Raw genomic sequence first — 27,835 nt, forward strand, 5'->3', positions numbered from 1 at the left:
TAAAAAATGCATCAGATCAATTATTTTTTTTAATTCCCTTTGCATAAATCTGTTAATCAACCTCAGTCCTAATTAAAAGTACTAAATTTTTAAAAAACTTACAGGATTTTAACTCTTTAAATGCCAAGTTCATAAATTATGTCACTTATTTGGTGAAAAATAAAAAGTAATTGTGGACTGGATTTTTTTTACCTTTGATTCCAGCCTTGGACGTGAACGATTAGTACCAACATTCGCTTTGATGCATTGTTAGATTTTCTGTTTTCCCCCCTAAATTACTGTTGGTGGCTGTTTTTGCCCCATTGACTTCCATTATAAGCACATTTGATGGTGCATAAATACAGTCTTTGTTTTTGTTTACTCCATGTAGTTCTGAGAGCTGAGATGCATATTTTGATTTGACATTGACACATCAAGGTAAGTGCGCAAAGGTCACTCTCACACTCTCACACATGTACACACACTTTAATTTGCTGTTATACTCCATATAAAATCCAGAAACTACGCTTTTTTGCACAGGCCTATCTAAGAGTTAATTGTGTCGACTGATGATCAACAGTAAAAATTACAAATTTTACCTCTTCCCAACAGGAAAAAACTACCAACAATCAAAAATGCATGATTATATGGTGGATGGAAGTAATAATGGAAGTCAATGGGGCAAAAATAGCCACCAACAGTAAATTAGGGAGGAAAAAAATAAAAATTAATCAAAAACAATGCATCAGAGGCAATGCTGTTTCACGTGTCCAAGACTGTGATTAAAGATAAAAAAAATTTCAGTCCACAATGACTTTTTATATTAAAAATATGTCATTTGGTGTGATTTTTTCACCATATCAGTGACATCATTTATGAATTTGGCAAGTAAAAGTTAAAACCCTGTAATTTACTAAGCAATTTAGCAGTTTTGATCAGGACTGAGGTTAACAGATTTATGCAAAAAAAAAAAATGTTTCAAAATATTAATCTGATGCATTTTTGCAGCAGTTTAATTCAGAGGATGTTTTCATCCCAAACATAATTTGCCCAGAGTGTATTGTTGAGTTCTTTAAAAATGTCAAAACATTTTTTTCATTGTGTCAAAATAAGATTTTTCACCAAAAATCATTCATCAGAATGATGGTAATTCAATGGTAATTGTAGTAGTTATAGAATTCTGGTAATTCCAGTGTTAATGGACATAACAAGATGTCCATACATTTTGAAAATGCATATTAAAGACTTCTGCGCACACCTAAGATAAGCTTATTATCTCATAAGAAACATTTCACTTAAACTACAATGAATTTACAGAATAAATTGCAGCATGCACATTATTGTGCCATTGTTGTTTCTCATATCACTCATATCACTTGACATCACTGATCAAGGAAACGCAGTTATACACTCACCGGCCACATTGTTAGGTACACTTTACAAGTATCGGGTTGGACCCCCAGAACTGCCTTAATTCTCCGTGGCATAGATTCAACAAGGTACTACAAAATTCCTCAGAGATTTTGGTCCATATTGATATGATAGCATCACACAGTTGCTGAAGATTTGTCGGCTGCACATCCATGATGTGAATCCCACATCCCAACGGTGCTCAATTGGATTGAAATCTGGTGACTGTGGAGGCCATTTGAGTACAATGAACTCATTGTCATGTTTAAAAAAACAGTCTGAGATGATTCGCGCTTTATGACATGGCACGTTATCTTGCTGGAAGTAGCCATCACAAGATGGGTAAAATGTGGCAACAATATATCAGCAACAATATTCAGCGATGCTCATTTGGTACTAACGGTCCCAAAGTTTGCCAAGGAAAATATCCCCCACACCATTACACCACCAGCAGCCTGAACCATTGATACAAGGCAGGATGGAACCATGCTTTCATGTTGTTGATGCAAAATTCAGACCCTACCATCCGAATGTCGTAGCAGAAATCAAGACTCATCAGACCAGGCAAATTTTTTTTCCAGTCTTCTATTGTCCAATTTTGGAGAGCCTATGTGAATTGTAGCATCAGTTTCCTGTTCTTAGCTGACAGGAGTTGCACCTGGTGTGGTCTTCTGCTGCTGTAGCCCATCCACCTCAAGGTTGGAGTGTTCAGAGATGCTCTTCTGCATACCTCAGTTATAACGAGTGGTTATTTAAGTTTCTTTCTATTAGCTGGAACCAGTCTGCCCATTCTCCTCTGACCTCTGGCATCAACAAGGCATTTGCATCCACAGAACTGCTACTCACTGGATATTTTCTCTTTTTCGGACCATTCTCTGTAAACCCTAGAGATGGATGTGCCTGAAAATCCCAGTGGATCAACAGTTTCTGAAATACTCAGATCAGCCTGTCTGGCGCCAACAACCATGCTACGTTCAAAGTCACTTAAATCACCTTTCCTCCCCATTCTGATGCTCAGTTTGAACTGAAGCAGATCGTCTTGACCATGTCCACGTGCCTAAATTCAATGAGTTTCTTCCATGTGATTGTCTGATTAGAAATTTGCGTTAACAAACAGTTGGACAGAAGTACCTAATAAAGCGGCTGGCGAGTGTATATGTCATTCTATAAGTCCCCCCCCCCCCCCCGCTGACAAACAGCAAATATTCATTTTCATTTAGCTTGTCTGCTGTTTTTGTTTTGTACATGACATCCATGTTTTATCTAGACTGTTTTATGTTGATTTTATGTCATGAAGCTAAATGCCAGATCATTCGATTTTAATTTGTTTCGCTATTATACAATCAAATTTTAATCACATCCTGCACAAGCTAATGTATAATGACACTGCTTGCAGAAAGGGGTTGTCATGTATATTATTCAGCCATGCAAATAAACACTATGTTCTATACTTTTTTTTTTCTAAGAAAACGTGGAAATCTGCTAATTTGCTTGTTCAATTTAAGCTATTGGAATTGTCTGTGAAAAATCAAGATCTGTACATCACTAAATATGTTTCTGGGAATTTCCTTAGTTCATAGTGACAAAGTTGGCAACTCTAGCTGTGCCTATAAAAGCAATCACTTGTTTAGCTGATTCCCTAATAATCTCAGTAAACACTGAAGGAAATAAAGTTAAAAAAATCACAAGGTGACACTGCTTGCTTCAGAAAGCTGGAGCCTAATTTACAAATAAACCTAATTCTTACTATTACAAAAAAAAAGAACAATTAATTACAGTAAAAGTATAACTGTCTTTGTCAATAGCTTAGTGGTTAAGTGAGCGGCGACCAGAGTTCGATTCCTGGCTCAAGATTCCCTCACTCAGTTTCATGAATAATTAAAACTATTCTTAAACACTTTCAAACTAATGAAACCCAATATGGTAAGAATATATATTTGTAAAAGTATTTAAGAGGATATTTTCTCAACCTTTTTTACTAATAAACAAAACCTTAATCTCAGGAGCAATTAAAAACACTGACATCGCATTATTGTAACTCTTACCCACAAGTATAGTAAATATGTGTCTTCACACTGAGTACAATAGCGCTAATCTAACAAAACAGGTTCAGCTTGTTTCAAAAGTTGACGTGGCATTCTTGGTTTGTTTGACTGTCGAGCATTCTTGCTTAGCTTATTTGCTCTGCGTCTTGTTTTAAAGACAATGAAGATATGAAAGGAAGACTTGAGGAGCCACTGATCGTCTGAGTCCGGTTAATGTCATACACCATGGTCAGTCCCGGATCAGTCCTGACCTGTATTCTGCTGCCTTTATTGCACTTAAAACTTGATCACCTGGACTGGATCCAGCTGCAAACTCAGGTAAACAATAAAGACAGCCTGCGTATGTCTGTACAGCTACCTTAAGTATGAAAAGTGGGTTTTAAACGTTGACGTGGTTTATAGCCGGCAGTAAGGAAGTCGGAAGAAATGGACTTTGATTGCTCTGTGTTGGAAGCTTGTAAAAGTCTCTAACACACAAGCATGCGTTTTATACACTGTGTGTGGTGGGAAAGGAAAGAGCAACTGATTGGATGAAACCCATTGAAAGGAAAATAAGGTATTCATACATATTTCTCTCTTGCTACACAATGATAAAGCACTATAAAAAGGGCTTCAGATTAATTCATGCAGTAATCTTTTACAAGTCTATAAAATGTGTTCATTTCAGTGAGTGATATAACTGAGATACTAAGCTACTGAGATTTTTATTAGTATATTTTTAGTTATAGCTAGAGCCAGACGGAATCTGCTGACATTTTTTTGCTATTTCTGCTCAGAATTGTGTTAAAATCTGTGGATTTATGTGGAATTATTTTGGGAGTATCATAACTAAAACCTTAATATATGAAATAAAAAGTAATACCTTTTAAACTTTTATTTAATGTTTAAAATGCAAATCCAATTAGATCCACTTTATTTGGTAAACAATGCAAGTCTCTCAATTTAATATCTCTACTAAAAAAAACTGAAAATATTACTTTACGAACTGTATTGTAAATAAATCATTTGAATATTTTTATATTAGTCAATAATATTACTGAAATTAATTTTAAAAACTGAATTAATAATTAATAATTCAATAAATTTACACACATTTACACAAGAAAATAAACAGAATCAATGATGGGCTAAAAATCTGCAGAAATCTGTGGAATTCGGCATGCGCAGATTCCGTGTGGACCTAATTATAACTCATTTTAACCCTCATGTGCTGTTGGGGATGTTTTCATCTACTTTGTGGTGATTTTGAGTCTTAATTTGGCCACAACTTTCTCTGTGTTTTAGCAAATTGAATGAGTTTTGGTGACAAACCTTATTTTGACACATATTCTGGGACAATGCTTTGACATTTTTCAAAAACTCAACAATACACTCTGGGCACATTGATTACCCTTTCATTGTGTAAGTGGCTGTTTTTGTCCCATTGACTTCCATTATAATGACATTTTTTAATTTGCTGTTATACTCCATAGAACATATAAGAGAATTTTTGTTGTACAGGCCTATCTAAAGGGTCCATCCTGCCAACTGATGATCAACAGTAAAAAAATAACAAATTGTACAAGGAAAAAAAACCAACAATCAAGAATGCATGGCTGTCATACAACCTACAACTAAAATCTTCATAACATTAATATATAATGATGACAACCAATACAATAATGCAGGACATAAAAGAAAAACAGAACACTAACAATCAAACATAAATGATCACAAGATAAACTAAATACTAGCTTTGGAGTTATTCACACAAAAATGGTAACACATGACAAACAAATACAACAAACATTCACTAATTAGTTTTAAGAGCTTTTCTACTCTTAAAACATTATTTTACTGTATATAAATCTGTTGGTTAATTCTTACAGAATTTTCCATGACATTGTTACAATATTTTAAAGATTAAAAATTTTTATTTTCCACGATTTCCATGAGAGTATGTGGAGTCCAATCTTTCTGGAATATCTGATACTGATTTGTCAGCGACATTTTGGATAGAACAATAATGTCATGTAACGGCCATTAAACTATTTTAGTGTTGTCCTTGGTAACGTACAAACTATTAAACTTGTGTCTCTAATCATATCACCGACCATGCTGTTGTGAAATTTTTCAGCTTGCAGTGCATTATTGTTTTTTGCTATATCTTTAAATGGATAGTTCATAAAAAAAATAATTGTCATTTACTCATGCTCCATGTGTTCAAAACCTATTAAACTGTGGATGGACTTGCTCTTTAGTGTTTGGACTTTCAGCAGTGAAAATTAAACCACACTGAACTGAACTGAACTAAACTGAACTTCAACTCTGAAAATTGGACTGACACAGTTTCAATTTACTAGAACTTTTATGTTAAGCTGCTTGACACAATCTACAATATAAAAGCACTATAGAAATAAAGATGAATTTAATTTAATTTAATTTAATTTAATTTAATTTAATTTAATTTAATTTAATTTAACAACTCAATGGGATTCTAAAGAATGCTTGAAAAAAAATCAGACATTGGCTTCCACAGTGTTTTTGTTCCTACGGGTTTCAATGTCTGCTTGTTTCCAGCATTCTTCAGAATATCTTGTTTTGTGTTCAACAAAAAAATTAATTAATAATAACAGAGAACTACTTGAGTGTCAGTAAATGGACTGAAATTATCCTTTCTTATCCCTTTAAGATGATTTTGCTTTTGCAATATTTTGCTTAGTCCATAAACACGCTACAATCATTGTCAATCCTGTTTAGTTGTTCCTGTAGGTTTCAAACAAGCCTAATGGACTCAATTAATTTGATCAGGAGTGTTTATGTAGGGTTAAAGCAAAACTGTGCAGGGCTGATAACTTAATTCTTCTTTTAATAATGTAACCCTATGGGGATTCTTCTTCATGGGAGTTTAAAATCCGCACAACAGCGCTCTCTGGCCACTGGAAAACATTTACTACTGATCACAGAACCGTCCTTTCCTGACAATATGTGCATGACAATTGCAGATATGCTCAATCACGTTTTTAATTTTAAATATTAATTTAATTTTGATTAATCGCCTAGCCCTAGTCTTTCACTTACTATTTTTTAAGACATGGCAAAGTTAGCACTGTGTTAAATCACGTTCTGTATTGTGTGTGTGTGTGTGTTGTGTGTGTGCAGAAGTGGAAGTGTGTGTGTTATGGATCATCTGTTTTCAGGTTTTGAGTTGGTCTTCATCTTCATTGCCTTCACAATCATGTGCTTATTTGGCCTGGCTGCCATCTACACATATAATACAGATCATCAAGGTATGCACACTTTCTGTACTTACTCAAAAACTAAAATTAATAATAACAATATTATTATAATAATTATTATTAGTAGTAGTAGTATTAGTAGTAGTAGTAGCATTAGTAGTATTATTAATAATAATAAAAATATCAGGAAATGTGGTATTATTACAATTTGTTCAATGCTTCCATAGTTTGAACAATATTTGCTCTCACTGTTTGCACTATATTCTTTTATGTTTATATTGTAGTGTTGTTGTTTATATTATTAGTTTTTTCCATTATCTTTAATGCTGCTTGTCTCTGTATTATCTCTCTTATTGGCCTGTTTCAGTAAGGAGGTTCAACCAACTCGGAGTTTAAACTTGAACTCTGAGTTGATTTACAGAGAGATTAAAAACTCAGAGTTTTCGGTTTCAGAACAGCGGATCAGAGTTGACCAACTCAGAGTTAAGCGCACACCGCGACTATAAAAATGCATTATCAATGGAGCACAGATATTACGTGTGACTATTGCAACATCTTAAAAAAGAGATCACCATTTCTTTCTCCATGAACTTGATGTGCTCAAGTTATATGTGCAAAGTTATAGCAAATATGACCCTATTTTAAAAAGCAACACCACTGCATTAGGGAAAGAGACAGTTAGCGTGGGAAAACAGCCGCTCAAGTTAATGCATAATTTTACATATAAAGTAATTAAATATTTAGGTATAATAAAATAAGTAATGTAATGTGTGACATTTATAAAAATTTTTACACACAATCCCACTTTTAGACAAGTTTTAATAGATTTAAAAGTTGTGTGTGTCTGCCATTTTATTGATCAAGTGATAGAGGTTGATATGACATTTATGAATTTAAGCAGAACAATAGTTTTTAGAAAGAATAATAATCCCATTAATAGTTACAGTACATGTCCCTGTCGAAGGTCAGTGAATTTAAGCTAATTATTTATTTAAAAAGGACAAGCCATGCTCAGACGTGACTTTGTTTTTTTGTGTGACTGAAATGTAGGCAATAGCTATGTTTCTATGCAAATATATTAATTACATTTATGTGCAAACCTGGATATCGCATAAAAGATGTGCAAATAAAGCAGCGTTTCCATCCAACGAGTCAAAAAGAACAAAATCGTCACTTCCTGATTAAACGGGCGCCAAATATCAACAGTAAAAACAGAATTTACTGCGGTAGAAGAAGCTGCGTCAATCTTTTCTTTTATTAATAAATGTACTTGCGCCTCAGAAAACAATGTTGACACACAATAAACACGTGGCGGCGTTTTAGGCCACAGACGCTCTGGAGGTCATTAATAATACAATAACATTAATACTGAAACAGTTAAGGCATTTTAGAATGAACGACCAAAACAACATTTAAGATGTGTTACAGTGTGCTCAGCCTGCTGGTTTGTCCATTCACACATATTACATATGATACATAAGATATCATATGATCTCTTATAAAACACCATTTTTTAATGCACATACAGTTTAGGCGCATCTTTTCTGTCGAATAAAAGTTCATCCTACTCAGTTATGCGCCTGTTTTTTATGCGTATTTTTTAAAAGTTATGTGCATCATGACGTTTCTATCAATCATTTTTATGCGCATCTCCAAAATGAGCATTAAAATAGGTGGGTGGAAACGTATAAGGCTAAGGCAAGTAATACCGCTTCGTCTTTAAAAAAGGGGAGGAGACCGACAGAAACTCTGAGTTTAGAGAATAAAACCTGCTCCTGACCAGGTTAGGTTCACAGAGTAAGTTACCACAGTAACTGACTCTGAGTTAAAGTTACCTCTCTTTCAGAAACAGGCTTGACTTACCCTTCTTTTTCGAGTTTAACAAACTTGCCATTTTGAAACGGAAAACCCAGAGTTTCTCTCATTTCAGGGTTAAAATACTCTGAGTTTTCACTTAACCTCCTTTCTGAAACGGGCCCATTCAGTCTGCCCTAATGACTAAATAAAAAAGTCACCTAATTTTGATTTGTTTATGTCCCATAGGTGATTAAATTCAGACAGAGGAGATCACATAACAACTCCAAGAAAATGTCCTGCCTAAACAGGCGTGGCTCACCAAAAGATGTTAACCACTGGACAAAAGTGAAATCTGAAATCACATACATGCACCTGGTTTATAGTAGGTGAAAAAACAGTATGTGACAAAAAAGAAGAAGCAAGCCTGAATTTAAAAAGTGGGAAAAGGGTATAAGGATGACAACATGGCAACTAAATGTCCAGATTATATTTATATTACACTGTATTGGCACTCTATAATTGCCACTGATTAAACACCCAGCCTCAGGTGATGCCAGATTGTAGTTTTGGAGACTGTTTGAACCCAAGACTTGGAGATTCTTGGCCACTTGAACCATTGTCTTATGACAGTAGCTGGGTTTCCCTCACCCTGTGTCAACGCACACTTTGAAAGAGCAATGGAAATGCCGATTTTTTTAAGAAAAAATCCCTTAGTTAGCAAACAACGTTTTTATAAACACACTTGAGCTGGTTTTGGACTTGTGTGAAAAAGGTTTAATGCTAATAATGAGAAATGGAAACTCGTTTTCAGAATATGCTGATGTAGCGAACATTAAACCCACATGATACCATTATGCTTGCCTTGTTTACTGTTAGTTTCTAGGTTACCAATACCACAGACGGTTGCTCTAAAAACCTGATGGAAATGCACCTAATTCAGATTTGGGTTTTTTTTAATGAAATTTGAAAAGATTCGCTTTATGTTAGGATGGAAACCCAGCTATAGTGATAAAGTGATTCAACTGATTCATATGCCTAGGAGTTGAGTGTAATTTGTTAACGATTTCTCTAATGTCAGAAACTCTTGTATGTCGAGGCATTTTCTGTGTTATTGTTATTTTTATAAGAGCCACTTCCTATTTTGTAAAGCTCAGCAACACTTTTGCTGTAAATCACAGTTCTGTTCTTTAGTTCTTCCCCATTGAGATGAATGACTGAGTGAGTCTGGCCTTTGTGTTACCTCATATTTATAGCTCTGTGAAACAGGAGGTCGTGAATCTAGTCACCCATGTGTAAAAATAGGAAAGAAAAATATCAATGTGGATGTACCTTAAAAAATGCTCATATAAATTCATAGGAGTGTCAATAATAGTGGCACACATACATTTAACAGACATGTTTGTTTTTCATAAAACAAATGGATCAATTTTATGTTATTATTATAAGCAAAAACAGATCAAAAGGCTAAACAACAAAGCCATTTTCACAGCCTTTTTTGCTCATATTTCATCTTAAGGGTGCCAATATTAGTGTAACGCACTGTAGAATGCACATTTAAATGGTTGCCAAGTAATTACTTAATCTCCTCAAGAGAGCATGTGATTTTGGAGACAGCCAGCCTGTGTATCTGAAGATCTCTGAGACTGAGATTTCCCTCAGCTGTCTCTGATTGGCTTGAATGTATGACCCCGATAGGTAATTAACCAGTGAAAGAAACGTAAAGAGGATTTATTGAAACTGAAACCCCTCCTCTTTCCCCTCTTAAAGCTGCTTTCATTTGTAATGTAATTTAAAACCTGTTGGGAGTTCTTATGTTACCTGTTCCTACGCTTTGGAAGGCAGACTTTTGGTGGTGGAAGTCTTTGGCTACATAAATAGGAAAATGTGTATTACTCAATGTATTTTGTAAAATTATTTTAACTGTATATACACAATTTATTTCTATTATGTAATATTGTAATATTTATATAATGCTTTGGCTGTTTTGTATTTATTTTTCCACATATAGCTTTGTCACTTTTATACGTTAAAATAATATAACAGTAATCAAAAATGGTTGCTTTCTTTGTTTATTGTCTATTTTATTTTTTCAAGGGAACAATTTATTTCAAAATGTAAATGTATTTTGTTTATTAAAATGTGAAATAAATGTCTTGATGTGTCTTAAAATGTCTTTAATCAGTGTAATAGTGAGCTATATGTAAAGATTAACCAGCAAATTTACTTCTGTACTTATTCACATGTATAAAAGGATGGATCATATCATATATTATTAAATACAATTTAAATGATTAAAGTTTTGTTCTAAAAACAAGATATTTTGGTAAGCTATTCAAATTCTTACACTGAATGAACTGTTAGTGGGTGTTTTCAATAAATCATTTTAAAAATGTATGATAGTACTTGTTTTCTAGACATAGTCATATGTATCTAGCCAATTGAAGCTCTAATACAGTATTTATTGTTTATATTTTGACCCATTGATATATGCATTTTAAAATATATACAAAAACTGCCAAAAATCTATTTATATTCAACCATGTTGTCTTCAACTTATATTGGCACAGCTGAATTTTTTTTTATCTAGTATTAAAATACAAATGTCTGTGTGAAAGAGTTGTAATAAATATTCTAAACAAAAAAATAAATAAAAGTTGGTTCAGTTAATCTCTTGTGGTAATTCTATAGTTGCTACTGTAAAACAACATCTATAGTAATATAAACCATTTTCCCAGTACAACAATAAGTTCTCTGCAACTACAGTTGAAATCAGAATTATTAAACCCCTTTGGAATTTTTTTTCCCAAATGATGTTTAACGGAGCAAGGAAATCTCCACACTATATCTGATAATATTTTTTCTTCTGGAGAAAGTCTTACTTTATTTCCACTAGAATAAAAGCAGTTTTTAATTTTTTTAAAAACATTTTAAGGTCAAAATTATTAGCCCCTTTAAGCTATATATTTCTGATAGTCTACAGAACAAACCTATGTTATACAATGACTTGCTTAATCACCCTAACCTGCCTAGTTAAACTAATTAACCTAGTTAAGCCTTTAAATATCGCTTTAAGCTAAATATTGTCTTGAAAAATATCTAGTAAAATATTATTTACTGTCATCATGGCAAAGATAAAACAAATCAGTTATCAGAAATGAGTTATTAAAACTATTATGTTCAGAAATGTGTTGAACAAAATCTTCTCTCCGTTAAACAGAAGTTGGGGAAAACAAATAAACAGGGGGCTAAGAATTCAGGGGGGCTAATAATTCTGACTTCAACTGTACATAAATTATACTACAATACTCCACATTTTACTGTAGTAAGTAAACTAAAATACACTACAGAATGTATTACAGTTTATCAGTTCACTACAATATGCTTAACTAACAAAGAGTTGTAATATATACAGTATAATACAATTTACTATAGTGTGGATCATAAACACTGTAGTCAGTTATATTCTCATGTGGGATGATGGCAGGAAAAGTCACTGTATCATAATTTGGCTCTGTTACTGTGCCCTAAAGCAAGACATTTCACACCACTGTGCTGCAGGACAACTAACCCTGTAATTAGCCTTCTGTAAATCACCCGGGATAAAAAGATCTGCTAACTAACTGCTAACTGTGGATTATGGCCATTAAAGGATCTTGAAAATGACAGTGCGTTCCTTTAAATGCACTCATTCCTCTGGACTCCATGTAGGCTACTTAATCTTTACATGTTTACCTGATTTATTGCCCCACTCACCTGGATATGACGACTTTTGATGATGTACTGTAGGCTGAGGGTATGTTTACAGTGCTTTGTTTCATGACCATGAACAGTTCCAAATGCGACACTTTTGTGAACATTTCGAAAACACATATAGTTCATTTATAAAGTTCTTAAATTTGATTCATTCAGTTTTGAGTTTTGCACTAAAGTTATAAATAAAAAGGAGATAATCGCGGAATTCCATTGTCATGTCCGTTGGTGCCCTCTATTGGTAAAAAGCGATATGTAAAAAAAAAAAAGAATAGTAAATACATTGGCTTTAATTAACATAAATGAGGCAAGCTATTTCACCCATAATGAACATTTCCTCACCATTTAATCACACTGAAGTGGTTCTAAACTTTTAGCAATTTCTTTCTTTTATTGAACACAAAACAAGATGTTTTGAAGAATGTTGGAGCCCTGCAGCAGTCACTGACTTCCATTGTAGGAACAAAAAACTACAGAAGTCAGTGGCAGCTGGTTTCCAACATTCTTCAGAATATTTTAATTTGTGTTTAATAGAAGAAAGAAACCCAGACAGGTTTGGAACAAGTGGAGGATAAATGGTCACAGAATTTATACGTTTTGGGTGAACAATCCCTTTAATTCTCAGGTTAGTAATGAATTCTATCTTTAACAAGTGTAGATAAAAATATATTTCATTTTGTCTGGAAGAATAATGTAAAAAAAAATCTGTAATTATGAACAAGTATGAATTTTTTATCTTTAAAAATACTTTCAAAGTTATTTAAAATTTTAATTTAAAATGAACCCAAACTCAACTTAGAATTTTTTAAAACTTTTTTCAAAACTGGAAGGTCCTTCTTTTCTTCTGATTTGTAACTGTGATATTGCTAGAATGCCTTATAAATTATTCAATTTTCTTAAGCAAGCTTTACTTGCATGGTCTTTGATTTACAAACTCCACTTTTCTCCTCATCAGTATTTTATCTGGAAAAACCAGGACATTTTGTATACGTGCAAATCTTTATTTTTAAGTGGTTGGTTTGAGAAAAATATTGTGACAGTATCTCAGTTATTTAATGCAGAAGGTCTTCTCTTAAATTATAAAGAGTTTTTATGCAGGTTTGGTTTCTCAGCAACTCCAAAAGCATTTTCCATTGTAATGAATGCAATTCCTAAAGGAGTTCTAATGCTTTTTAGAGGTTATGGTGGAGTATCCAGTGTTTCGTCTGCCATTACACCCCTTGAAAACTTCATGTTTTTTGTCACAACCTTCCTCACATAATTACAAAATCAAAAGGAAATTGTAACAACCCCATAAGTACAGTTTTAATGCAGTGGTAGGGAACCTATGGCTCTTGAGCCACATGTGGCTCTTTGACCAAAAATATGTGGCTCTCCAGCTGTCTTCCTTCAATATTATTTTACCGTTTAAAAAACTATAACCAACTATAACCATCACAAATCAGTTTCCTATCGAAAATACAATTACAATCCCCTTTTAAATTGTAATTTTATACAGCACAATGAATAAGAACTCAGTTAACAATAAAAGGCCGTTTCGACCAATGTGCGTATGTGGCAGTGTGGATAAACTTATATCGCGACACCAATAAATGGCAAACCACTCTCATTTCTATGGTAGCTTAAATTCAAACAACATTCATAAGTGGTGATGGCAAAAATAAAAATACTATAAACTGTTCTTTCTTCAGTCATGATCTTGCTCAACATGTGATGCTTCACATTTGTTTATTTTTGAGTTGTACATGGACATAAATTAAGGTTTTGTTTAAACCTGTATTATTTATAATATTACAAATAATAATATAGTATTAGTAGTAACACTAAATAATTATGAGTAATTTATAGTAATACAGTAGCAAATGCCATTTTAAAAAAACATTTATATATATCCAAATGACTCGTTACAAAAATCCATTTGCTAAAAGAACAAAATGAGAGAAATGTCACTTAAACCAACACACAGATTTTACCCAGTCAAGACATTTCTGAAAAAAATTAAGTCGGATGTAGACATGCTGCTCTTTCTGTAATTAACCAGTGAAACAGCTCATCATACTTTTTTGGAATTGCCCTCAAACACAATACTTTTGGATTGAATTTTCTTTGGTTATTCATCGCAAAATACTACCGGGATTCTTGTAATATTTTAAGGATATCTTGTTGGGTTTTTTCAATAGTACTGATGATAAACATTAATTTAATTTATATAATAAAAACAAATTACCTGTGATCATACAAAATTATTTTAGACTATTTATCTCTATAAATGTTTGCTGACTCAAGGGTAGGTCTGTGCTTCATTGTAATCCTTAAAGGGACAGTTCACCCAAAAATTAAAATGCTTTCATCATGTTTTCATCCTCCACTTGTTCTAAACCTGTTTGAGTTATCTTTCTTCTGCTGAACACAAAACAAGATACATCGAAGAATGTTGGAGGAAACGGTCATTACTATCAAAGTCAATGTCTGCCTTTTCCAACATTCTTCACAATATCTCATTGTGTTAAACAAGATAAATAAATTATTAAAATGTTTAGAACTATCGCCTGAGTAAATGGTGAGGAAATGTTCAATTTTGAGTAAAATATCCCAATAAATGAAGTGTTTTATATTATCTAATAATTCTGACGATACCTAACTAGATTTTTTTTTATTAACTATTGTTACATTTTATTATGTTTTAATCTTCTGTAAACAAAGATATAAAAAAGACAACAAATTTAAAAAACAGGACACAAACAGGACATGTACAGGGGGATAAATTACATTTAAAGCTGCATTAAATGTTTTTATGTTTAAAAACCCAAATGAAATCTCCAGTGTTTATGAAGTAACCTGCACTGGTGTGTTGGAGGAAGAGATGGTGTTGGGGGTGTAATTCAGGTATGTGTTTCCTGGGAGTAAGCACTTGGAGTTGTAAACTGCAGAAGGGGGTATTGTCTCGGTGTGTGTGTTTGTGTGTGGGTTTGTGTTTGTGTGTGTGTGTGTGTGTGTGTGTGTGTGTTGTAAAGGGAGGCTAGTAATCTAGTTTTGGAGGAAGAAAGGTTATGAGGAATGAATGCTACTCTTATCTGCTAGTGCAACAGTCAACAAAGCTACGCACTGATAACACTTCCTGTTACAACGAAATAATCATATACAAACGCACTTGGTAGCAACTTTAACACTCTCACTTTGAACTCAGTGTTGGGCTCAAAGGAAAAGGTCTATTCAATTAAAAAATTTAGACTTCTTTTCTCTAATTTCTCTAATGATCTGATATTATCGTATAATGCAATACATACTCTACTGCATTCCACTGGATAAATTCTGTGCATGTTTTTTCAGATAAACACATAGCTGAAATTGTTTCAGGTAGGCTAAATTGTCCGCAGTGTATGTGTGTGAATGAGCAGCTGGAAGGGAATCAGCTGCGTAAAACATAAGCTGGATAAGTTGGCGGTTCATTCCACTGTGGCGACCCCTGATTAATAAAGGAACTAAGCCTAAAAAAATCAATGAATGAATTTATATATATATTCTCCAGTAGACAAGTATGAAGAAATACTACTTTGTTGAACATTTATTCATTCATTCATTTTCCTTCAGCTTATTCCCTTTATTAATCAGGGGTCACCACAGCTCAATAAACTGCCAACTTATCCAACATATGTTTTACACAGTGGATGCCCTTCCATTTGCAACCCAGTACTTGGAAACACCCATACACTCTAACATTCACACACATACACTACGGCCAATTTATTTAATTTACCTATAGCACATGTGTTCCGACTGTGGGGGAAACCGGAGCACCCGAAGGAAACCCATGGCAACACGAGGAGAACATGTAAACTCTACACAGAAATGCCTACTGACATAGCAGGGACTTGATCCAGCGACCTTCTTGCTTTGAGGTGACATTGCTAACCACGGAGCCACCATGCCACATTTATTTAAATACTTAACTAGGTTAATTAGGTTAAGTTTAGTTACAGTTTTTCTCAGTGGCTTTGGTGCATTTCTCACAACACTTTTTACATTTGCACAACAGTTAATGCATTTCTCAAAACAATTAGTACAAACTGCAAAACCTTGTTGATAACCTGCAAAAGCTCGTCACTTGCACAAAATGGATAGCTCATTCCTCAAAAGCAGTATTCATGCCAATGGAAGTGTCAGTGTCATCAAAATGAAAAGTCCTGACACCATTGTTTATGAACAAGATAGTCAAATGGCTGTGTCATGTTTTCTTTATGACAGTTTACTCTGTACATTTTTTCCAATGTGGAAAAGTCAGATTTTGGTGACACTTCCTGAAATTGCTCAAGACAGCACTATATACTGTTTGCACAGCCATTTGAAAACTACAGTAAAGTTACACATCACTGCATTTAGTGAAGTATCTGAGTACAAGACACTGAATATGTTTCACATTTTTACTGCATATGCTCTTTGCAATTCTTATTATAAAACAGCAGAGAGTGAAAGCAATTGATGCATGTGGCCCACCTGTATAATGGCAAAGGGGGGCCAAAGATTCAAATTCATATATGGGCCATTTAAGGCAAAGATTTGGCACTTATGGCAAGATGTAATCTGAATGTGAGCCTAATGTGGCCCATGTGGAAAATGATAAATTTGGCCAAAATGACGGAGGACAAATGTGGGCCACAGATGGCAAAAATGTGGCTCAGTCATTTAAGGATAATCTGGGTCTAAACCTAAAGTGGCTCACACGTGTAAGTGCAAATGTGGCCCAGTTATCTTAAGACATATGTGTGCCAATTTTGGCAAATATTTGGCACAGTAAGCTCTGGCTAATTCGGCTGTGAGCCTAATGTGGCCCAGAGAAAATATGGCAAATGTGGCCCAGTTATTTTAAAACATGTGTGGGCCACTTTTGGCAAATATTCGGCACATTAAACTCTGGCTAATGCAGCCGTTAGCCTATAGTGGCCCAGAGAAGATATGGAAAATGTGGCCTAGTTATCCTAAAACAAATGTGGACCACATAGACTAAAGTCACCATCATGGAGAAAAGTGTTTGCTTTAGTTAGGCTCATAGCCCTGAACCTCTTAATATAAACTTTCTTATGGGATGCTGTAACTTTTAAGAACTTTGCTTGAAAAGTTTATTCATTACAGTAATCAAGCCAAGTAAAAAAAATAAAATGAAGTGAGGCACAACCTGTGATGAAATAATATAAGTCACTGATGTTAACAAATGTTTATTTCATTTTTAAAAGTAACGTAATTACATGCTTGCACATGCCACAGATCTATAGGTAAAATAATTCTATGGTTCAACTTCTGCTCACAGAGACATCAATAATCAGCGTATAAACCTCAACAACGGTGACAATTAACAAAACGAACAAAACTCACAAACATCACAAACAGGATACTAAAAGTGACAAAATCAACAACGTCAACATAAACAGCAGAATCAACAGCAAATAATGAAAACTGTAGCATCAATAAGCTATAGAATGTATTCATTCTGCAATGCATGCTGGAATTTTTGTACTTTGCCACACCCAGCAAGTGTAAGGTGTAGGCCAGATCTGGGCCAGAATAAAAGCAAATTGTGGCCCAGAATATGGTTAGTTCTGGTTCATTTGGTTGAATTCTGGCTGATATGTGATATTGCTATGGCTTAATTGTGGCCCAGATCTGGCAAACAGGTGTGGACCGCCCAAGTGCCATCATTCCATGTGGTATGTGGGCTGGATGTTAGTGTCTGGTGTGGGCCGGATTTGAGCCACATGAATTTTGCTAGCTGAGTATTGTTCTCTTCACCTGTATGGACAACCTTGATTATCATGATTTGTGTGCCTTTTCCAAAGTTTTAGCAAAACAAGCAACACATACAATTAGTGTTGTGTTGTTATCACTGAGTTTATATAGTGGCCAGCATAAATGACTACGTCCAGACAGATTTCTTAGAAAATAAACCATATGGCTATTAAATTAATACTGGTTATGGGATTCTATACTATTGGATATGTGTGCATATCTGGTGTATTGGTATTACATAAGATTATTCAGTAGAAGCCAAATTCAAAATGGTTAAAGCTAAATAATTTATGTTGCAAAAATAAGTGCACCACAATGAATGTGCTGGGAGAAAACTTAAAATAATATAGTAATTAACGAAAAAAAAAATCAAGGATGCCATTTAAAATACTACATGTAGTTTATATTTTTTTGCAACACCTCATTTGAATTTAAATGCATTATTTTATTTTCCTTAATATTTTTTTTAAAAGAAGAAATTACATCAGCATTAAATACTGTGCATTGTAACAGAGAAATGTATTGATTTTCAAAAGAGGATTCATATGGACATGAAATAAATAATAAAATAAAATAAAATGAGTATAAAATGATGGATGGATGGAAGGATGGATGGATGGATGGATGGATGGATGGATGGATGGATGGATGGATGGATGGATGGATGGATGGATGGAAGGATGGATGGATGGAAGGATGGATGGATGGATGGATGGATGGAAGGATGGATAGATAGATAGATAGATAGATAGATAGATAGATAGATAGATAGATAGATAGATAGATAGATAGATAGATAGATAGATAGATAGATAGATAGATAGATAGATAGATAGATAGATAGATAGATAGATAGATAGATAGATAGATAGATAGATAGATAGATAGATAGATAGATAGATAGATTAGTTTAATATCATAAGTTGCTCAGTGCCCTTGGACATTTTTTATTGTGTGTTTGTTGTTGTGTGGGAGACTGTCTGTCTGTCTACTGATTGACACATCATGTGCTCTTGCTCCTGAAAGATGGACTCGACCTCTGCCTGCTGGGACAGGGGTGTTTTTAAGGTCATCGTGTGTCTGCATGTGTGTGTGAATCTCGTGTTCAGTGTATAAACATCAAACACCACAATTCATATGAAAATCATTCATACTCAACAGTCAACATATACAAACTTATTTAAGACATTTGCTTTATGCCTTTAATATGTACAATTTGCATAATTCCTTATACTAGAGAGGAAAATATCCAAATAAACTTTTTAAGGGATAGTTCACCAAAAATAAATATTTACTCACCATTTACTGATCCTCAAGTAGTTCCAAACCCTTAGGAGTTTCTTTCTTTTGTTGAACATAAATGAAGATGTAAACCTGTAACCACTGAAAACAAATACAACGGAAGTGAATGATTTCCGGTTTTCAACATTTTTCAGAATATCTTTTTTGTGTTCAACAACTCAAACAGGCTTGTGACAAGTGTTAGAACACACTCTTCATGCCAGATAAATAGGATCTAGCCTCAGATGCCAGACCCTGTCAGAAAATGTCTCTTTTTCTGGGCATCCAGACAACAAGCCAGCGGAGCAGCCAAATACCCAAACCTTTAACCAGTATTCAACTGAATAGCAGTCTCCTATCAATATAAGAATTGACTAAGAAAGCCAGAGGGCAGCAGAAGCAGAAGACAAAGTAATGATGATAAAGAAAGCAGAGTTTATTGAATAATCTTAGTTGCTTATGATTTAATCCTCAGACTTTGTCTGACCAGGATAAATCTAACAAGTGATATTATACCACAAGCAACAGCAATGGAAAATTACTGCTTCACAACGTTGTCCACAGACAATACAGATCTTGAAATGGAGACATTTTCTCATCTCTTACTATTAAAAACAAGTGTAGCCTAAATCCACACAGTCAAAAGATTATAACAATAAGGAAAAATAAAATAATATTGAAGCAATAATTATAGGAAAATAGTAATAATAAAAAAAATTAATTATAAAATTTAATAATATTTAAAATCACGATAGTAAAAATCAACTCATTAAGTAATAATTAATAAAATAATAAAATGATAATTATATAAATGACTAATGATCATATGATTAAATAAAATAATTAAATGAAGAATAAATGATTATAAACAATGTGAAGTTTATTTATAAACTAATTTTGAGAGGATCACGTGCTTATGATTGCTAGTGGCTGGATCTGCATTATCCAATTCTCAATGCACCAATCAGACGACTCCTAAGCTACATTCCACCGCTATCTTCGTTTTGAAGAATCCCCCCTTCCACCCCTACTCCTCCTTCCTAGATGGGTGACACGGTGGCCCAGTGCTTAGCACTGCTGCCTCACAGCAAGAACGTCTCTGGTTCCAGGCTTTACCAAACCAGCAGACGTTTCTGTGCGGCATTTGCACTTTCTCCCCGTGCTCACGTGGGTTTCCCCCTGGGTTCCCCCGGTTTCCTCCCACCTTCCAAAAACATGCAACTTAAGTTAATTGATTAATTTAAATCGGCACCATAAACATGCTTATAGTAAGTAGTTATCTTTTAAGAGCAATCACTATCTGTTCATTGGTTACTACTGCAGGGGAGTTCTCGAGATCTACCTGAGCTCAAACTCCCCTCCCGCCTTGCAACGGGAGGGAGCCCCGGGCTCGAGGACCTTATGAGCTCGGGGCTCTCTCCCTGGACAGCATGCCAAACAAGCTTATAATCAATCATCAGCTAAGTGTGAACTCTTGAATGAAAATAAAACACAACACACAAATGAATGGTTGCTTTCTTGAAGCAACACACACATAAGTTTGCTACAAGGATTTTCGGATCCTTAGTTAGATTCTTCACAAGTGAAGGGAGAGTAAATGATAACAGGACTTATTTTTGTATAAACTATCCCTTTAAGTGTTTATTACATCCCATTTCAAAAGTTTGTGCCTATAGATTTCAATCAAAATACAAATAAGTTTGGTTTTTTAATTTAGTTTTTGCTTCTACTGCACCAAGACATTTCAATAGCACTTAAACCAAGCGTTACAGTTTTATTTATATCTATAATCTGATTTTGCCTGATTACATGCAAAGTGTGGACTTTTATTCTGGCTGTCCACAGTGTTTTCTGAATTACAGAGTGATAAAAAGCATTGTTTCAAAAACAATATATAAGTATTTAAGTCCAATGTTCAGATTTTGTGTTTAATTTTATTGTTCACAAATCAGCAGATATTTAACCAAATAGGTCTCATATTTAACATACCCTGTATGCAGAAAACTAATATAGACATATCAGAAAACTTGTAATCCAAAAATGTGTGTACTTCTTATAATCAATCAACTGTTGAAGCGCAGCAATAAATTAGCTTTATATGAAAAACATCTGCACTGATTTTTAAGGCATCCAAATGTCTGTATCAGTGGGTGGAGTCACTAACACTCGTCTCTTATCAGAGGGATTATTTGAGGAGGCAGGTTAATCCAAGTAATGACATCTAATCCCCAATAAAGCAAACGTTACGACATATACAGACAGAGGCAGTGGCAGACATACACAATCAGTGAGCAAACTGAGGCCGACATCTTCAGCGAGCCGGTGTTTTCATGCATGCGCTCTTGTCTATAGCTTTCAGTCTTCATGGATAGGAGACTCCGAATAAGAATACAGCTTCATTAGCATATTCAAACTGAGGGAATAAGTGAAGGGGAGAAGGAGAATCACCAGAGAGAATTAAAACACTCTACAACACTTCTGGCAACATTAGCCACCCTTTTCCACGTGTACTGTAACTACTCCGTTTTGAATTATTGTATGTTGTTGAAGTTTTTAAACTTCATACAATTAAGTTACTTTCATTTGCATTACATTAAAACTTAGCTTCACACACACAAAAAAGATTTTTCCTCCTTGTCCAAACTCCTTATTTAAAACGGGTTGAAGCAACACAATTCTTTTGTTTGTTTTGGGACAACATTATTATTTTAAGTTCAATCCACTTATATTTGTAAAAACAAAGTTAGCTTAATCGATTTGTGTTGGGACAACATGAAGGAACGGTGAGGAACACAGCATGTTTTACAGTGTTGTATTACTTGAAAAATTAAGTTCACAGATGATTAATATTTTAATAAGATATATTAACACACACAAAAAAAAATCAATAAGTCCTTATGACTTATAATCTTCCTACAATTTTGAAGAAAATTACATTGAAAAGAGCTGAAACATTGTTTTCTATAAAAATATTTTTTGTTACTCTCCAAAAAATAAATATTGGTGTATTTTAATATAATTATGACACATTTCCAAGTTTTAATTATGTTATTTCTACATCATTTAGGAAAATGGAACTAAAGAGGAAAATTGATTTTGAACCCATGAGCCTGAATCATTTTCAATAGAATTATATTGTGGACTTAAAGGCACAGTTCACCCAAAAATTATAATTCTATCATTGATTTTTCACTTGTCACAAACCTATTTGAATTTCTTTATTGTGTTAAACACACTAAGGATAATATTTTGAAAAATCCTGGAAATTGGTTATTTTGTAATAACAGTGATTTTTTTTAGTGATTACCAGTTTCTAACATCTTACAAAATATCTTTTTTTGTTCAACATAAGAACAAAATTTTAAAAAATATATGTATTCTTTTTATTTGTCACATATCGAGTGGCCAAGTAAATCTAGACTGATCTTAGAACTGGCATTAGTACAGTTATTTTTTTAGTCAACCAACAGATATTATTGTTGTTAATAAAGCCAGAAACACCCAATGAATGAGCACTGCTCTCCAGCACAGTTCTGTAAAATTAAAGGAACACTCAACGTTTCGACTCATTTTACAACTCCCAATAATTAAACAGTTGAGTTTTACCATTTTTTAAATGATTATGCAATGCCATATTGGCCTGTAAAATAGCAATTTTTAATTTTATGTCAATCTTTCTTGTAAACAATGTACAGAAGAGTCAAGCTTTAAATAGGAAAATTATCAAAACTCTTTTTTTTTTTGAGTGAGATCCTAATGGTCTGATTCTGATTCAATGATCTATGCTAAGCTAAGCTAAAAGCGATTCAGCAATATCTGGAGCTGTTTAAGGGAGCTTTAAAATTTGCCTATTTCAAAAAAGAAAAAAGTGTTCCTTTAAACTTAAACAAGTCTTTAAAAAATATGCCAAGAAAAATCCTTCATGACGCACCAACTAATTATTAACTAATTTTGTTTTGTGAATTTAAGTGTTGAACACAATATTACATAAATTGTCAAGCATTTTCCAGAATTGTGTTGTTTCAGCTCATTTTAAACAAGTAATTGGGAAATAAAGCAAAACTGTTATTTTTGTTAGTATATTCTTGTTCTAATTGGTTCATTTGTTAATTCTAATAGGTTGCATTTTGACATTGAATGGTCGAAAAGTAAAGAAAAAAACATTGTTTGTATCCAGTTTTTAAAACACCCATCTTTTAAAATACTTACAGATTATCACAAGCCATTCTCATAATTCACACAAAGAACCATGAGGTGTAGAAAAAAGGTGGATCAAGCAAAATCCAGGAGTCAACAAGGACTCTTGAACACTTGTTTTGAGACATAAATATTACTCCTAGGCCTAAAGTTTGAGGCTGTTGGTCCTGGTCCATTAGCTGCATGCTGGGATCTAATCCTAATTGACATGAAAAAAGGCTCAGAGGATGTGTAGTCACACACACACATACTGTTTGCACAAATGGATGTTTAATAAGGATGGGCATCGTCTATGACATCTGCAATATATCAGACCAAACACGCACTAAAAGTCCATGACAGGGCCAGTATTTCAAAGAAGAATTGAGATTAATGGAGACACACATGAGAAAGGTCAAGGAGTGGACACATATGGCTCACACACTCGGCTCGCACACATATGCACTTCATTATGGACACAAACACACACTTACACTCCAAGAGGTCAAGGAAAGCACACTCACACACTCGTTCTCTCTCTAAAAACTCCCTCTGGACAAGCTTTTTAGGGTCTTTTTGCAGTATATATATATATATATATATATATATATATATATATATATATATATATATATATATATATATATATATATATATATATATATATATACAGTTGAAGTCAGAAATTATAGCCCCCTTTTAAACTTTTTTTTCTTTTTTAAATATTACTCAAATTATGTTTAACAGAGCTAAGAAATTTTCACACTAAATCTGATAATATTTTTTCTTCTGGAAAAAGTCTTATGTGTTTTATTTCAGCTAGAATAAAAGTTGTTTTTAAAAATTTTAAGAACCATTTTAAGGTCAAAAGCCCCTTTAAGCTATATTTTTTTATGCCAACATATCCAGCATATGTTTTACGCAGCGGATGCCCTTCCAGCCACAACTCAACACTGGGAAACACCCATGCACTCTTATTCACACACATACACTACGGCCAATTTAGCTTACCCAATTCACCTATAGCGCATAACTTTGGACAGCAGGGGAAACTCTACACGAAAATGCCAACTGACCCAGCCGGGGCTCGAACCGGTGGCCTTCTTGCTGTGAGGCAATCGTGCTACCCACTGCACCACCGTGACGCCTGCAATGCCATAGTAAATTGTGAAAATAACCATTGAGGAAGGCTTTAAGACTAAGCAGAATCCTTTTTTGGCTGTTGCTTCAGCGTGACTGAGGAAAGTTAAATGTGCTGGCCAGTTTGTGTTTGCCAAATAAATGACAATAGGCTAGTTTTTAATTAAAAACTTGAACAGCATCCTTTTTTTCTAATGATATATGATGTAATAAATTTGTATTTGAAAAATAAGTATTATTCCCATATTTTTTTTTCTTCTAAATCTTTAGGACATGTTTTTGGTACATCAAAAAGTGTGATTGATGACCATTCAACAAGCTAATCCAGCAAAATAGTGCTTAAAGTATTTATACCTCATAATTAAACAGAAAATAAGATAACTGCAAAAAGTTTTTAAGAAAAACCTTTTTTTAAGAAAAAAGAACCACCCCTTTCATCAGGCTGGCTACGGGTATGATATAAATTTGTTTATATTAAGAGAAAACACTGGAATATATATTTATTTTATATTTATGTATTTTAGTTTAGTTTTAGATTCATTCATCAGATCTATTGACCTGTCTGTCTATCTGTCTATCAATTTATTTATCTATCTATCTGTCTATCTGTCTGTCTGTCTGTTTGACTGTCTGTCTGTCTGTCTGTCTGTCTGTCTGTCTGTCTGTCTGTCTGTCTGTCTGTCTGTTTATTTATTTATTTATTTATTTTATTATTTATTTATGTCAGTGCTTACATTTAAACTTATTTCTCTTAGTTGCTAACTGAAATTTTTGTTTTTTTTAACAATAAATAAAAAATAAATCTAATAATGTTAGTGGTTGGCAAATTTCACGAATAATTATAAAGAAATGGCAAGTAACACTGAGTTAAAGGAAGAATATAGTTTATTTCCTTCTAAAATATATAATAATCTTTATTTTATTGCCAACTTTAGAGAAGTATTGCAGTGTACAAAAGAGAGCAGGGGAGATTATTATTATATTATTTTATATTTTTTACTTTCATTTTATTATTTATTTATTTATTTATTTATTTATTTATTTATTTGTTTGTTTGTTTGTTTGTTTGTTTATTTATTTATTTATTTATTTATTTTTGCTAAATGTGAACCCAAATGTTGCTGCTAAATACATCTGTTTTGAGATTAGCCCTGGTCAAGAGGTGTGTGAATTATTGGCTGGCCTGGTCAGTGTCTGTGTGTGCGTATGCGTGTGTATGTGTGTGTGTGAACGAGCTGTGAAGTGCTGATTATAGAGTAGCTGTTGGATCTATGAGCTCTCTCTTTACTAATGAGCTACTATTGTACTTCACTAACTGGAACAAAACCTCACAACAGGAGAGCCAGCCTGACACACACTTACACACTGCCTGACACAATGTTACAGCTAATGTCTGGCTTTTCTATCAAAAAGTATGGATTTACACCATGTAATACTCATCTTGCTTGACTTCTGAAAGTGTAAAATGCCAGTAAATCACTCAGTAAGCAATATATGGGGCAAACCATGGTAGTGGCAGAGATTTAGAATTATAATTCATCACACAAAGATAAACACAGTGTACATTTGGGTTAAGCTAGGATTTATAGTGAGCCAGTGTTAATTCATGTATCATTTTCGCGTAAACATTGCATTGAATGATGTCTATTTAGGCTCCCTTGAGCTCAAGTACAAGTTTAGCAAATCTAAAGTGCTAGAGAGCAAGTTTTGTTTACTCCAAAACAGACTGAATAATGGAAAAGTCATTTTCTGATGGACAGAAGGAGGGAGTTTTAGCTCAGAATGGCTTTGCATTGTGTGTGTGCTTTTGTTCAGTGATGTGATACTAAACTGGACAGGTACCCCAGTGTGTTATGGGTCCAGTATGGTAATGATATTAGATTTACTGATACCCCAGCGTGCGTTGTATGTGTGTTGTAATGAGCCGGAGTCGTGAACGGCTTGACAGTGCAAGACTATGCATAAAACTAGTACAATATGCAAATGGCACAGCAGCTCCATCAAACAAACAAATGACAGTAAATATCAGATCATTTGTAAGTGTATTATTGTGAATGAAGCAGGGTTGTTATCGTTAATTACAAAACTATTACAAAACTAAACTATTAGAAACCTTTGTGATGATAGCATTAAGCTGAAATGAAAATCAAAATATGCAATGGAAGGTAAAGAAGTAGATCAGATATTTTTCAGTTAAATGTATTTATTTGGAGTTTTAAAAAGGAATATATTTATTTATAAAAATGTAATTTAAATTGAAACTGAAATAAGTTTATTGAAGCACAAACACTGTTGAAAATAAAATATAAATATATTGAAATATACCAATATAATTAAGCATATTGCAATATCATGTTATTGAAATTAGGGTTAAATAAAAATTGAAAGAAAAAAACTACAGCTGATTGATAATGTCTAATATAATATAAAATGACCAAAACATTTTCACATTTTATGTTAAAATAACTGTAGACTGCCACAGAAAAAAAGCATATTTGGTTCCTCAAAGTGTTTTAGTTAAATATTCTTCAGAGAACCATTTATATATAACCTAAAGAAGAACTTTTCTACTGTAAACAACATTTTGTGGGATAAAAAGTTCCATGGACAGTTCCTCATGGAACCATCAATGGCAATTTAAAAACTTGTGTTGAAAAATACAAACGTGTTCAATAATTTATAATATTATTATTATTATTTAATTTTTCCATTCATTCATTTATTTTATTTTAGCTTAGTCCCTTTATTCATCAGGGGTCGCCACAGTGGAATGAACCGCCAACTAATCCAGCATATGTTCTACACAGCGGATGCCCTTCCAATTGCAACCCAGTACTGGGAAACACCCATACACTCTCACATTCGCACACAAAAACTACTGCCAATTTAGTTTAATTCACCTATACAGCATGTATTGGGACTGTGGGGGAAACCGGAGCACCCGGAGGAAACCCACATGAACACGTGGAGAAACTCCACATGAAACTTCACACAGAAATGCCAACTGACCCAGCCCGGACTCAAACCAGCGACCCTCTTGCTGTCAGGCGACAGTGCTAACAACAGAGCCACCGTGCCGTCCAATTTAATTATTTAATTTAATTATAATTTAATAACTTTAATAATACTTTTCACACATGTATGTACAGTGCTCAGCATATGCTCAGCTCAGATATATTTATTAAAATAACATTTTAGTCACCAAACATATTTAGAAATTGAAAGATAATACAATTAAATTCAAGCTAAATATTGCAT

The 27,835-nt window shown here is 33.7% G+C and overlaps 1 long non-coding RNA gene across 2 annotated transcripts; it reads left to right on the forward strand.

Annotated features, from left to right (window-relative positions):
- Window positions 1–3,534: 3,534 nt before the first annotated feature.
- Window positions 3,535–11,008, forward strand: LOC130213655 (uncharacterized). Of its 2 annotated transcripts, XR_008835493.1 has the most exons (4): window positions 3,535–3,752; window positions 3,837–3,990; window positions 6,576–6,703; window positions 8,696–11,008. It is a non-coding gene; the product is annotated as an uncharacterized LOC130213655 (long non-coding RNA). The 2 variants fall into 2 exon arrangements; XR_008835490.1 differs by lacking the exon at window positions 3,837–3,990.
- Window positions 11,009–27,835: the final 16,827 nt, after the last annotated feature.

Source organism: Danio aesculapii, chromosome 1 (assembly GCF_903798145.1).
Source record: "Danio aesculapii chromosome 1, fDanAes4.1, whole genome shotgun sequence".
Classification (NCBI taxonomy): Eukaryota; Metazoa; Chordata; class Actinopteri; order Cypriniformes; family Danionidae; genus Danio; species Danio aesculapii.